At 39.6% G+C, this 16262-nt stretch overlaps 1 pseudogene; it reads left to right on the top strand.

The window, feature by feature from the left end:
- Nucleotides 1-9844: 9844 nt before the first annotated feature.
- LOC135050875 (spindlin-Z-like) lies at nucleotides 9845-10633 on the top strand (annotated as a pseudogene).
- Nucleotides 10634-16262: the final 5629 nt, after the last annotated feature.

A 16262-nucleotide genomic window follows, 5' to 3' on the forward strand; every position in this document is an offset into this window, starting at 1 on the left:
AGATGAATAAAAGTCTCCACTTGCCGCAAAATTTAGCTCAGTTACCTGATGATCCAATGTAAGCCGTGCGGGCAGGAGCATACGGCAAACGGATGCACAAGCTTTTGAACTCATGACTGCACTTAAAGATAGAGGTTATCCTGCAGATCTAATCAATTCTGCGTTAGAAAAAACCAATAAATTAGATCGGGCACAGCTTCTTAGTTATAAGACAGAGAATGCATCCTTCAAAGAAGATATACCGCATTTTTTCTCTAAATATAACAGTGCTTCAGGAAAAATCAAAAAGGTTTTGTCTAACAATTTCCCCATTTTATTGACAGATAAGATTCTCAAACCAATTATAGGTCCTTCTCCGTCTGTTATATTCAAAAAATCAGAAAATTTGAAACATCATCTTGCCCCGAGTCTCTTCATTGATAAGAGAACGACGGATAAGAAGTTAGAGAATTCGTCAGTCCCCTGGCTTATAAGTAGACCCAATGGCTGTTATAGATGTGGTGCAAGAAACTGCACCACATGTCTATATATTCAGAACAATTCACATTTCTTTGAATCTTCTCAGAAAGAAGAATTTGTAATAAAATCATTTATTAATTGCAATAGTGAATACATTATTTATATGCTAATTTGCCCTTGTGGGCTTAAATATATAGGGAGAACGACACGGAAGTTAAAAGTTCGTTTTTTAGAACACAGACGCAATATTATAAAAGGTTTTGTGAATCATGGGGTCTCAAAGCACTTTTTATATTCTCATAATAGAGATCCCAAAGGCATAAAAGTAATAGGCATTGAGACCATCAGCCCCACCTGTAGAGGGGGAGACAGATTTGGTAGGCTCTGCCATAGAGAGAATTTCTGGATACACAAATTGAGGTCACTTGTTCCCGGTGGTCTCAATGAGTATATCGAGATAGATTAATAATATGTCTCATCCAATTTAGTTATAGTATCTTTAGGTTATATGAATACAATAAAAAGTTGGTTGTGTTTTATGCCAATGTAACTATAACAGGGGTCATATAGCTCTGTTGATAGTGTAATCTTAGTGTCCTTATGCACATTGTGTGCATTTATTGATCGTGGTCTCCCTGGTGTCTCTTCTCTATTTTTTTAAGTTCTCAAAAGTATCGATTCGGTAGGAAGGTTATGATTATAATTATAAGTATCACCTTTGATGGTCTTTTTAATGCTGATTATTGTGGTACTGCATATCAAGACATGACTCTAATAATTATAGATTAATAATTTTGAGATATGACAGGTTAATAATTGTTAATGATATATTTAGGAACAACCATCTCTTCATTTATTTATAATTTACTATATATAGTCTATATCTGGAATGCTATTAGAGATAATTAAATCTTGGTGTATATATAAGGAGCCAGGACTCTAATATATGTGTAAATCTCAGCACTTACATCGTGCATTGATTAATATAGCTAGGACAGATACTGTATTATATTCTTGTGTTTTTTGTTTTGGATTTAAATTTATTGATCTTAATTTTCTTATGTTAAGTGCCTATGACAATTTATTTTTATTAGTTAACTCCGCCATTGCTTTTTATTTTTATTTTTATATTTATTTTTATTTATTTTATTTTATGTGTACAATATTATGTTTTATATTAGCACACTATATTATATTTGTTATAGATGACCTAAGATACAGGTGTCTTTAACAACCAGAGAATCAAGTATTAGTATGTGTGTAACCATCTGTGTATTATAAAATTGATTAAATCCACATGTGTGGGCTCAATTAAGAGCCCTTTAAATACTATGCACTTTGGAGTAGGAGTCATCTTTGAGAAAGTCACGGGTCACGTGACGAAACGCGTCAGGACTCCTCCCCCACGTCTTTTCCACTGAATACCTATCCAGGTAACTTTGGGACGCAGATCCTCCTGCCTGTATTCTATCAGCGACAGTAACAGGCGATCACTCTTTTTGAAGATAATCCTACTGTGGGATCTGCACGGCGGCTAATATTGGCCTCACCATCTTTCCACACTGCTGACTGTCGGCGGACGGTGCACGTCCAGGCAGTCCGAAAGAAACATCACAGTGCTGCCTAATTTCTGTGGACGGCTTACACCTGATCGGCTTTCCGTTTGCCGTATGCTCCTGCCCGCACGGCTTACATTGGATCATCAGGTAACTGAGCTAAATTTTGCGGCAAGTGGAGACTTTTATTCATCTCACGCACCCTCCAGCTGTATTATCTACAGGGCAATATTAGGACTCACCCGGGGACGCTCGGGTTCACCAGCCCCTCTGGAGAGGTAATTCCTTAAGTTCCACACCGTCATTTATATAATAATTCTGATTGAAGTGCACATCCAAAACGTGCAGTCACCGTGACATTACCTGGAACTTTAATTTATTTTATTTATTTTTTTGTATTTTAGTAGCAGTGTGTCAAAAGGATGGTAACATATTATGACACTGTGAATGTCTAAAACCATCTAGTTCAGTGGAAATTTGATTGATATACATAAAATTGATCAAAGCTTAGATAACCTACGCAATTTTATATCTATAAACACATGCATGTGGTAATTATGATAGTTACTATTAACAATTATCTGCACCAGAAGGTTTTTTATCAATTATTGTGATAAACAAAGATTGTATACCCCCTTTTTATATCTAATTGATTCTCTGGTTGTTTTTTGAAACTGTGAATACATGGAGTGTGGATTTTATGAGCGCCTCTATTAATTCTTTTTATTGGGCTAAATTTGATAGGAGTTCCGCATATCTCCTTATAGCGGCGAACGTATTTCCACACTATCAGTTCCAGGTTCATCTTATTTGAGATTGATTAACTTATAGCTTAACACAGGCTCAGCAAAGGAGGTTCTCTCTTACTTGTTTTGTATGGTCTTTTGCGTTGTTTTTGCAGCAGCCAGTGTAAATTAAATCTAAATTGTTTTGTAATTAAGGAATTATTTATTGGTTATTTATATATAAAAATCTTTTATATTGCTTATCAATTAACAAATGGCGGAGCTAACTTGTTTTTCTGAACGTCTAAAAAGGAGACAGCAGTATGTGGAAGAATTTAATGACACCAGTGAGACCATGATTTCTTCCACAATACCGACAGACAGAGATAAAGAATTTAATGATTTGTTTTATAAATTGGAGGATCTGTTAAAGGCTGAGACACGTCACTGGTGGGATATGGTGACTTTACAAAAATATGTCAAAAGCCAAAAAATCCCTAGAGGATTGAGGATATTTAAAACTTTATCCTTTATAGATGATCCTAGTTTAAGGGAAAAATGGGATACCCTACTTGATGGGTGCTCTTTTTCCCTGATGGGTCTACTTATAAACTATCGTAGTGACAAAATTAATTTAATCTCCAAAGAAATAGAGGAAACTAAAAAGTTATTACTAACCCATTCAGAACATCCACAATATAAGCATAATGATCAAAAATTAAACCATAAACTAGAAGCATTTGAGAGGGAGATTATAGATGGGAAAAACCGTAAGTTTGAACGAGATAATGATGATTACATTAGTAATCAGGTACGAACATACAATAAGAAACATAACTATAGAGGAAGACCTAGGAGCAGATCTAATTGGAGGCAACAACAGACCAATCGCTCTAATTCACGTTCTTTTCAGAGACGACAATCTGACAATCATCAAAGAGAAAGGTCATCTCAAAAGACACAGGATGTGTATCAAGCGGAAGCAATGGTGGTGAGGCCGAAACAAAATTTCCGTCTCAACACCAATGCTGTAAATTCAACACAATCAACATATAAAAACAGTTCAGTTTTTTTAGAACAACAGGGACAAAACGACAGAGCTCTGTCCCCATATTACCATCAGAACAGGTACAATGCATTACGCACAAATACCCCCAAAAGAGGAAGAGACCCAAGCATAGAGGCCAACGAGGAGGGTCTAGAGTGCAGAGGAAAAAAGAGAGACTTGAAGTATTGAAAAAATCTAATATATATAATTTGTCCTCAACAGAGCTAAGTCTGGATGACCATAAACTTCTGAGTCGTGGTCTTAAATTTGCCCCGACTAAACCTCCAGATCTGTTTAATTTATTTGTTGATTTGAATAGATATGTTCGCTCATTAACAAGAAAAAGATATTTTGCCTCTAAGAAATTAGACAAAATGCAAATAACAGGCTCGTCTATTATATTAGACGATCAAGATTATACTGCCATTGAATTACTTGAGTCATTACAATTAGAGAGCAATGTCTCTTCAGGTCTGACGCCGTTATTTAGTACAGTTAGATCCGGTGAGAGACTTAATAAGTTCAAAAATAGGTCTCAATTCTTTCCACTGCACTCTAAGAGCCCACAGATAGACATATTCTATAAAAAGACCTTAGATGATTTTGATGCCTTATGTTCCAGGGAAGCAAAAATTGTTAAATACAAACAGAATTTACATATAAGAGAAAGAAAGTCTCTACAGAAATTAATGAGAGACCCCTCCCTTGTTATCAAGCCAGCTGACAAGGGAGGGGGTATTGTTATTCAGGATACAGCTGACTACCTTTTAGAGGCAAGAAGACAGTTGGGTGACACCAACTTTTACACTAAATTGATGGGGAATCCCACTAAGGTCTATCTGAATTCTCTTACCATGTTGGTACAGGATGCATTTAATGATGGAGTTGTGACGAGAGAGGAAATAAATTATTTGATTCCTTCACATCCCATCACTCCCACTTATTATCACCTTCCAAAAATACATAAATCACTCACTACACCCCCGGGTCGACCTATTATTTCTGGTGTTGGGTCCCTCACAGCTAACTTATCACATTTTGTTGATTTCTTTTTGCAACCACTTGCTACTTCACTACGTTCTCACATAAAAGACACCACTTCTTTTTTAAATTTAATTTCTGAAATCAAATGGAAAGATACATATTTTTTTGTCACTTGTGATGTCAGTGCACTTCATTCAAACATTCCCCATATCAATGGGGTAGCCATTATTGAACAATATTTGAAGAAATCCGAGTTTTTATCGGAAAAATTGCAAAAATTTATTTTAGACTCAATATCGTTTATTTTATCGCGCAATTATTTTTTCTTTGATAACACTTATTATTTACAGACACTGGGGATGGCCATGGGGACGAGGTTCGCGCCCAGTTTCGCCAACCTATACATGGGCGCCTTTGAAGACGCCCATGTGTGGGGGAGGAACTTGGGTGCGGACCTCGTCTTCTATTGCCGTTACATAGATGATTTGTTTTTTATTTTTGATGGGGATTATTCACTTTGCACTAATCTCACTTCACTTCTTAATAATAATGATTTTAACTTACAGTTCACTGGCACAACAGATAGAAGGTCCATTTCCTTTCTCGACATTACTCTTTCTATATTGGAAGAGAATATAGTGACCAAGACTTTCAGAAAAGAAGTGGACAATTATAACTTTCTTCACTTTGAAAGTATGCACTTTAAACCCTGGATGAGAAATATTCCATCAGGACAACTGCGCCGATTACGACGCAATTGCAGTAAACAGGAAGATTTTGTTGCACAAGCTTTTGAACTCATGACTGCACTTAAAGATAGAGGTTATCCTGCAGATCTAATCAATTCTGCGTTAGAAAAAACCAATAAATTAGATCGGGCACAGCTTCTTAGTTATAAGACAGAGAATGCATCCTTCAAAGAAGATATACCGCATTTTTTCTCTAAATATAACAGTGCTTCAGGAAAAATCAAAAAGGTTTTGTCTAACAATTTCCCCATTTTATTGACAGATAAGATTCTCAAACCAATTATAGGTCCTTCTCCGTCTGTTATATTCAAAAAATCAGAAAATTTGAAACATCATCTTGCCCCGAGTCTCTTCATTGATAAGAGAACGACGGATAAGAAGTTAGAGAATTCGTCAGTCCCCTGGCTTATAAGTAGACCCAATGGCTGTTATAGATGTGGTGCAAGAAACTGCACCACATGTCTATATATTCAGAACAATTCACATTTCTTTGAATCTTCTCAGAAAGAAGAATTTGTAATAAAATCATTTATTAATTGCAATAGTGAATACATTATTTATATGCTAATTTGCCCTTGTGGGCTTAAATATATAGGGAGAACGACACGGAAGTTAAAAGTTCGTTTTTTAGAACACAGACGCAATATTATAAAAGGTTTTGTGAATCATGGGGTCTCAAAGCACTTTTTATATTCTCATAATAGAGATCCCAAAGGCATAAAAGTAATAGGCATTGAGACCATCAGCCCCACCTGTAGAGGAGGAGACAGATTTGGTAGGCTCTGCCATAGAGAGAATTTCTGGATACACAAATTGAGGTCACTTGTTCCCGGTGGTCTCAATGAGTATATCGAGATAGATTAATAATATGTCTCATCCAATTTAGTTATAGTATCTTTAGGTTATATGAATACAATAAAAAGTTGGTTGTGTTTTATGCCAATGTAACTATAACAGGGGTCATATAGCTCTGTTGATAGTGTAATCTTAGTGTCCTTATGCACATTGTGTGCATTTATTGATCGTGGTCTCCCTGGTGTCTCTTCTCTATTTTTTGAAGTTCTCAAAAGTATCGATTCGGTAGGAAGGTTATGATTATAATTATAAGTATCACCTTTGATGGTCTTTTTAATGCTGATTATTGTGGTACTGCATATCAAGACATGACTCTAATAGTTATAGATTAATAATTTTGAGATATGACAGGTTAATAATTGTTAATGATATATTTAGGAACAACCATCTCTTCATTTATTTATAATTTACTATATATAGTCTATATCTGGAATGCTATTAGAGATAATTAAATCTTGGTGTATATATAAGGAGCCAGGACTCTAATATATGTGTAAATCTCAGCACTTACATCGTGCATTGATTAATATAGCTAGGACAGATACTGTATTATATTCTTGTGTTTTTTGTTTTGGATTTAAATTTATTGATCTTAATTTTCTTATGTTAAGTGCCTATGACAATTTATTTTTATTAGTTAACTCCGCCATTGCTTTTTATTTTTATTTTTATATTTATTTTTATTTATTTTATTTTATGTGTACAATATTATGTTTTATATTAGCACACTATATTATATTTGTTATAGATGACCTAAGATACAGGTGTCTTTAACAACCAGAGAATCAAGTATTAGTATGTGTGTAACCATCTGTGTATTATAAAATTGATTAAATCCACATGTGTGGGCTCAATTAAGAGCCCTTTAAATACTATGCACTTTGGAGTAGGAGTCATCTTTGAGAAAGTCACGGGTCACGTGACGAAACGCGTCAGGACTCCTCCCCCACGTCTTTTCCACTGAATACCTATCCAGGTAACTTTGGGACGCAGATCCTCCTGCCTGTATTCTATCAGCGACAGTAACAGGCGATCACTCTTTTTGAAGATAATCCTACTGTGGGATCTGCACGGCGGCTAATATTGGCCTCACCATCTTTCCACACTGCTGACTGTCGGCGGACGGTGCACGTCCAGGCAGTCCGAAAGAAACATCACAGTGCTGCCTAATTTCTGTGGACGGCTTACACCTGATCGGCTTTCCGTTTGCCGTATGCTCCTGCCCGCACGGCTTACATTGGATCATCAGGTAACTGAGCTAAATTTTGCGGCAAGTGGAGACTTTTATTCATCTCACCCTCCAGCTGTATTATCTACAGGGCAATATTAGGACTCACCCGGGGACGCTCGGGTTCACCAGCCCCTCTGGAGAGGTAATTCCTTAAATTCCACACCGTCATTTATATAATAATTCTGATTGAAGTGCACATCCAAAACGTGCAGTCACTGTGACATTACCTGGAACTTTAATTTATTTTATTTATTTTTTTGTATTTTAGTAGCAGTGTGTCAAAAGGATGGTAACATATTATGACACTGTGAATGTCTAAAACCATCTAGTTCAGTGGAAATTTGATTGATATACATAAAATTGATCAAAGCTTAGATAACCTACGCAATTTTATATCTATAAACACATGCATGTGGTAATTATGATAGTTACTATTAACAATTATCTACACCAGAAGGTTTTTTATCAATTATTGCGATAAATAAAGATTGTATACCCCCTTTTTATATCTAATTGATTCTCTGGTTGTTTTTTGAAACTGTGAATACATGGAGTGTGGATTTTATGAGCGCCTCTATTAATTCTTTTTATTGGGCTAAATTTGATAGGAGTTCCGCATATCTCCTTATAGCGGCGAACGTATTTCCACACTATCAGTTCCAGGTTCATCTTATTTGAGATTGATTAACTTATAGCTTAACACAGGCGCAGCAAAGGAGGTTCTCTCTTACTTGTTTAATAATTATAAATCACTGATATTAATTGGTAAAATCTCGCTATCGCCTGCCTAGTGAAGTGGAATCTGGATGGGATTTTGTAACGGGGACACAATAACTTCATCAATTGTCAAAATCCCACTGCAGTAATGGCGGAAAAGGGGCACACGTCTAACAGCGCAATGATTATACTGAGAACTGATTATACGGATCACTGATGATACTACGGAGAACTGACACTGAGCAGCGAGAACAGCACTGGACTATTGTACTGTAGTATACTGGTCACCACAATGCAGCACTGACACTGAGCACAGATATTAAGCACTGATCGGGATACTAGAAGTGACACAGAGCTGAAAGATACAGCAATGGCCTACTGAACTGTACTACTATATACTGGTGGTCACCACAATGCTGCACTGTACTACTATATACTGGTCACAACAATGCAGCAGATATTGAGCACTGATCAGGATACTAGAACTGAGTCTGACACGGAGCTGCAAGATACAGCAATGGCCTACTGTACTTTACTATATGTATACTGCTGGTCACCAAAATGCTGCACTGTCCTACTATATACTGCTCACAACAATGCAGCACAGATATGGAATGGATACTTGCAGTGACACAGACCTGCAAGATACAGCAATGGCCTACTGTACTGTACTACTATAATTATATACTGGTGGTCCCCACAATGCAGCACACTGAGCACAGATATTACCAGGTGTATCTCACACATTGCTCAGTACAGATTACAGGATGTATAATCACTAGGTGTATAACACACATCGCTCAGTACAGTATATAGGGTGTATAATCCCCAGGTGTATCTCACACATTGCTCAGTACAGATTACAGGATGTATAATCACCAGGTGTATAACACACATCGCTCAGTACAGTGTATAGGGTGTATAATCCCCAGGTGTATCTCACACATCGCTCAGTACAGATTACAGGATGTATAATCACCAGGTGTATAACACACGTCGCACAGTACAGTATACAGTATGCAGCTCTGGAGGGATCAGTATTTGGCAGGAAGGCGAGGCCTGGTCCTGGCAGCAGAGTGACAGGCGGCCGTATAGTAGCAGCCAGCTCCAAATCTAGCAGTGTGTGGAGAGGGAGGGGGTGAGGGAAGGGAATGAGCGCTGGAGTGTCTGAGCGGAGGGCTTGGAAGTTCATGGGGAGTGAGGCGGGAGCTGCTCTTCCATAGCAGCGCACAGTGGGTGGTGACGGAGGCTGACAAAGGAGGGAGGAGGAGGATTGGGGCAACTGGCTGCAGGGGAGTACTGTGCCACAGCCGTCACCTGCAGGGGGAGTGGAGGGAAACACATCCTATCTGCCCCAGATAAGTGACTTCTGATTAGAGAAATTGAGGGTCAGAGTTTTTCTGAAAGGTGGAAAGGAAGGGGTTCTTTTTCATGTAGACTGGAAGGACTACAACAAACTTGGAGTGACTACACTTTTCACCCTAGTTCGGCAGCCCTGCTGCCCTTTAATACACAGATGAATGAAGACTCCATTTGGAAAGGTGGCCGCTCAGCGATCAAGAGCTGATGCAGCACATGCAGGTGTTTCTGCAAATATGATGAAGAAAAGAACATCTCATAAGAAACATTGAAACAATATGGGACCAAGTAAACCAATCTCCCAGCCAAGGCGAAATATTGTAGGCTGTAGAATACAGCATGAGTGGAAAGAGGGCAGTGGGCCAATAACCCAGTGGAAAGGTACAGTTCTGGATCAAGTACCAGTGAATCCCTCCCTCTATCTTATAAAGTATGATGGATTTGATTGTGTCTATGGACTTGAGCTTCACAAGGATGAAAGGGTGTCTGCTCTTGAAGTTCTACCAGACAGAGTTGCCTCATCCCGAATCAGCGATGCCCATTTGGCTAACACAATGATTGGTAAAGCAGTGGAGCATATGTTTGAAACAGAGGATGGTTCCAAGGATGAGTGGCGAGGGATGGTATTAGCACTAGCACCTATTATGAACACATGGTTTTATATAACCTATGAAAAGGACCCAGTCTTATATATGTATCAACTTTTAGATAACTATAAAGAATGCGATCTTCGGATCATGCCAGACTCAAATGATTCCCCTCCAGCTGAAAGAGAACCAGGGAAGGTTGTGGACAGCCTGGTAGTCAAGCAAGTGGAATATGCCAAAGAAGATGGCTCAAAAAGGACTGGCATGGTTATTCATCAAGTTGAAGCTAAACCATCTGTGTACTTCATTAAGTTTGATGACGATTTCCATATTTATGTCAACGATTTGGTGAAGACATCCTAAATGGGATTCTGTACTTTTTTTTTTTTGCCAAACGTAATCTAATGTAAACATTTGTAGAAAGTCGCTGCTTTCTGATTACAGAAATGCTCAGATATTCCTGCGAATCCACAATCCCTTCCCAGAGGAAAGAGAAATTGAGAAACCGTTGTTTGAGAACGTTTGTTCTCTTTCCCTTACAAAGGAACAAACCACTTTCCAAGAAGACTGACGTTTTTGGGATTATGGAGACATAATGTTTTTGAATATAAATCCTAAAGCAGGTGGTGTATTAGAGCAAAAGAGTGCAAGAGACCAGCCATGCAGTTTCTGAAATATTATGACAAAATGTTACTGTATTTCATAAGCACTCATTCCTAACTCTGCTAAGTACTGTTTGGTATACTGTATCTGGCTTCCATGAGGTAGTTGTCCATTATTTCAGCTTCCATTGACCTTTTTGAAAGCGGCAGAAGTTATCGATTCTTTTTTTTTTTTTTCCCTATTGTTAATTTTCTCCTGCATAGCCCAGTCAAATGTTGCAATGTTAAGTATTGACTTGTGCCTTCTGGGGGTCCACTTCTTCACCAAACCCAGACAAATCTCATCCTAACCCTCTGTTCCACGTTCTCTATGTACCCCATCTGTGTCACCCCTGTCTGTCTACCCCTCCCCTTTAGATTGTAAGATCTCACGAGCAGGGCCCTCTTCCCTCATGTGCTTATCCTTTGTCTTACTTTAATAATCTTCAACTGTACCACATCCAGCAGTCTTCTGCCACCTGATACTTATTCCAGTGTCATCTGCTGATGTAGCTATGTGTATTTACCCTGTACTTGTCCTATACTGTCATCAACTGTAAGTTGCTGTTTTCCTGTTTGATTATTTATGTACTCTGTAATTGGATGCTGCGGAACCCTTGTGGCGCCATATAAATAAAGGATAATAATAATAATATATGGTGTATAATCCCCAGGTGTATCTCACACATCGCTCAGTACAGATTACAGGATGTATAATCACCAGGTGTATAACACACGTCTCACAGTACAGTATACAGGGTGTATAATCCCCAGGTGTATCTCACACATCACTCAGTACAGTATATAGGGTGTATAATCCCAAGGTGTATCTCACACATCGCACAGTACAGTATACAGGATGTATAATTAATTACCAGATGTATCACACACATCGCACAGTACAGTATATAGGGTGTATAATCCCCAGGTGTATCTCACACATCGCTCAGTACAGTATACAGGGTGTAAAATCTCCAGGTGTATCACAAACGTTGCACAGTACAGTATACAGGGTGTATAATCCCCAGGTGTATCTCACACATCGCTCAGTACAGACTACAGGATGTATAAAATCACCAGGTGTATAACACACGTCGCACAGTACAGTATACATACTGGTCACAACAATGCAGCAGATATTGAGCACTGATCAGGATACTAGAAGTGACACAGAGCTGCAAGATACAGCAATGGCCTACTGTACTGTACTATATGTATACTGCTGGTCACCAAAATGCTGCACTGTTCTACTATATACTGCTCACAATAATGCAGCACAGATATGGATAGTATACTTGACACAGAGTTGCAAGATACAGCAATGGCCTACTGTACTGTACTACTATAATTATATACTGGTGGTCCCCACAATACAGCACACTGAGCACAGATATTTCCAGCACACTGAGAACAGATATGGAGCGTTTTCAGGCAGAGAACGTAGATATTTGCAGCACACTGAGCACAGATATTTGCAGCACACTGAGCACAGATACGGAGCTTTTCAGGGAGAGAACGCAGCCATGTCCTCTCCGTTCAATCTCCAATGCACGAGTGAAAATGGCGGCGACGCGCGGCTCTTTATATAGAACACGAATCTCGCGAGAATCTGACAGCGGGATGATGACGTTCGGGCGCGTTTGGGTTAACCGAGCAAGGCGGGAAGATCCGAGGCTGCCTCGGAACTGTTTAAAATAGGTGAAGTTCGGGGGGGTTCGGATCTCGGAAAACCGAACCCGCTCATCTCTAGTATTAATACAGTGCCTAATTCAGACCTGATCGCTAACAATCGATTTTTGCTGTTCTGCGATCAGATAGTCACTGTCTACAGGGGGAGTGTATTTTAGCTGTACAAGTGTGCGAACGCATGTGTAGCAGAGCTGTACAAACAGATTTTGTGCAGTTTCTGCTCAGCCCAGGACTTACTCAGCCGCTGCGATCACATCAGCCTGTCCAGGACTCGAATTGAAGTCAGCAACCCTCACTGCAAATGCATGGACACGCCTGCATTTTTCCAGACACTCCCTGAAAACGGTCAGTTGACACCCACAAACGCCTTCTTCCTATCAATCTCCTTGCGATTGCCCATGCATATGCATGCGCAGTTTGGACCTGATCGCCCACTGTATGAAAACGCACAGCAGCGATCAGGTCTGAATTACCCCCACAATGTCTTGGCTTTATTGCCCATATATCATGTTAATAGAAAAGTATGGTGTATATATATGATTTTAGGGATTGCACATATCCTTTAGTATGTGTATTCAAGCGAAAATATTAAAATGTAATAAAGAGGATGATAGCAGAAGTGAGAAAGACAAGTAAACAGGTGAATAAGGAGTTAAAAACAAGCTTCTGTGCACCTTAATTGTTTCTGTGCCTTTCTTAGTTACACATTCATACACATATATATGGTTTAGGGAAAATATTTGCATAATTCTTAAAGTAAGTGTCAAGTGGTGGACATGAGGTTAGGCATGTGTGGCATGAAAGGTGATCTGTAGCATGATGGGAAGTTTATTTTGTGATCTGAGTGGTCTATGGCGGAACTGACGCTGGATGTCATGTGGTTGAGGTTTAGGGTGCATGTGGCATCTGGAGGCTTGTGGAATGTTCTTGCAGCATTTTGAGATAAGTGGGAGGTCTGAGTGGCAAATGGTAGAATTTAGTGGGGGCATTTGTTTGCTTTATCCACCTACAAAACAGAATACAATTCTTCTAAATAATTATGTCAATCTCAGCTCTCAAGGTGTGGAGAAGGGGGGTGAGATTCAAAATGTGTCCGGTGGGCCATAACTCTTATGGGTGGCCTTGCCAACTTGATCTGATTCTCCTATATATCCTAGTATCCATATGGGGGTCATTCCGACCCGTTTGCAAGCAGCGGTTTGTCGCTGCGGTGCGAACGGGTCCGGAATGCGCGGCGGACGCACTGCGCGTGCGCGATGTTACCCAGCGATGGGAGTCGCTGGGTTACGTCCGGAAGAACGAACAAAGCGGTCGCAGAGCCAACCGCAAGAAGATTGACAGGAAGAAGGCGGTCCTGGGCGGCACCGAAGCGTTTCCAGACGTTTTCGGGGAGTGGATTTGAAAATGCAGGCGTGTCCAGGACAATGGAGGGCGGATGTCTGATTTCAAAGCCGGCCCCAGCATCGCACAGATTGTCGCACAGGGTAAGTATGTCTAGGGCTAGTCCAGTTTTGCTTGAATTTTTTTTAGCTTAGCACGGGTGCACAAGCATTCGCAGCCCTGCTAAGCTAAAATACACTCCCCCATAGGCATGTACTAGTTGATCGCGGCAGAAGCAAAAAGTTGCTGGCTGTGATCAAATCGGAATGACCACCAATAATCATAAAGAAGAGTAGTAGTAAGAACAGTGGTAGTAGCAGTAGTAGTGGTAGTAGTAGTAGTAGTAGTAGTAGTAGTAGTAGTAGTAGTAGTAGTAGTAGTAGTATTTGTGTTTTTCCTAACACTTTTGATACAAAGGCAAGACCTTTGTATCACAAGTGTTTGGAAAAACACAAGGAAAGGGAAGCCAGTGTGGCTTGCAAAAGAAGTAGCAAGTATTGTGAAAGCAAAAAAGATGACTTTTAAGAAATAAATGCAGACACGAAATAATGAAGCCAGAGAGATATATCTTGTTAGACAGAAGGAGACTAAGAAAGTAATCAGATGTGCAAAGGCACAAACTGAGGAGAAAATGGCCCAGTCAGTGGGTAAAGGAGGCAAAACTTTTTTTTTAGGTATATAAGACAAAAGGTGGAATAATAAGACTAAAGTCAGAAACTGGGAGTCTTGTTGAGATTGAGAATGTTATAGCAGACAATCATAATAATTATTTTTGCTCAGTATTCACTACTGAAAGAGAGGGGAAGCGGCCACAGTTGTAGGGATATTCAGAAAAATGAAAAAAGTACATTTACAGAGGAAAAGGTCATAACAGAACTCTCAAAGCTGAAAGCGGATAAATCAATGGGGTCATATGTGATACATCCAAGGCCACTAGAAGAGCTTAAAGTGGTGCTGGTAGAAGTATTAACAGAATTATTCAACCAGTCACTAGCTACAGAAGTACTTTCAGAGGACTGGAAAAGAACGGACGTAGTTCCACTGCAGAAAAGTGGAAGCAAGGAAGAGGCAAACTACTACAGACCAGTGAGTCTTACATCAGTAACAGGGAAACTGTTGGAAATACTTTTAAATTAAAGAGTTGTAGATTATCTCAAATCCAGAAATTTACAGGTTTCCAAACAGCATGGATTCACTGGGGGGAGATCATGTCAAACAAACATTATTGACTTTTTTGACTGTGTGACTAAAGTAATAGATGAAGGTGGGGACATAGATATAGCTTATCTAGACTTTAGTAAGGCTTTTGACACTGCCCACATCCAGGGCTGCCAAGAGAAATCCTGAGCCCCAGTATAACAACTTCCTGGGCCCCCCTGCCCCCACTGGAGGGGGTGTGACCACATCATACTAAGGGGATGGCCACTCCTCTTTGTTGGCTTGGCGTGTCTAGCACATCAGAAGCAACCACTCATATGAACATGACATGCCTCCCAGCCAGGGCAGTATAGAGCCTGGCTGGGCCCAGGTTTCAGGGAGCTTGGCCTAATCAAAGGAGGCATGGTCCTGGGTCTCCACTGGGCCCCTCTATCCCACCTGGGCCCAGGTAATTTGTACCGTCTCCCCCCTCTCTCTGCACCACTGTCCACATCACAGACTGCTAAGTAAACTCGAAAGCTTGGGATTGGATACTAAGATGTTAGAAAATAGAGAGTTGTAGTAAATTGAGCGCATTAACAGGAGGGAAATGTTACCAGTGAGTACCCCAGGGATCTATACTTGGATCAGTGCTTTTAATATCTTTCTTGGTGATATTGCAATTGGTATTAAAGGAAAACTATGCCTTTTTGCAGATGACACAATGATATGCAACAGGGTAGACACACCAGGAGGGGTAAAACAAATGATTGAGGATCTAGGTAGACTAGAGGAGTGATCAAGAGTGTGGCAATTATAGTTTAATGCCAAAAAAATGCAAAATGATGCACTTGGGTCTTAAAAATCCAAAGCCTAAATATAGTATTATTGACACTATACTGGAATCTACTGAGGAGGAAAGATATCTAGGAGTGACTATTTCAGGTGAGTTAAAGGCAGGTAAGCAATGTAACAAAGCAATGAGGAAGGCTAGTCAGATGCTTGGTTGCACATGGAGAGGAATCATCAGAGAGAAAGAAGTAATAATGCCACTGTATAGGTCATTGGTACGGTCTCATCTAGAATACTGTGTTCAATTCTGGAGGTCATGGAAGTCATTTCAAGTTGATCACATGTAGCCACTT

This window comes from Pseudophryne corroboree, chromosome 2, assembly GCF_028390025.1.
Source record: "Pseudophryne corroboree isolate aPseCor3 chromosome 2, aPseCor3.hap2, whole genome shotgun sequence".
Taxonomy (NCBI): Eukaryota; Metazoa; Chordata; class Amphibia; order Anura; family Myobatrachidae; genus Pseudophryne; species Pseudophryne corroboree.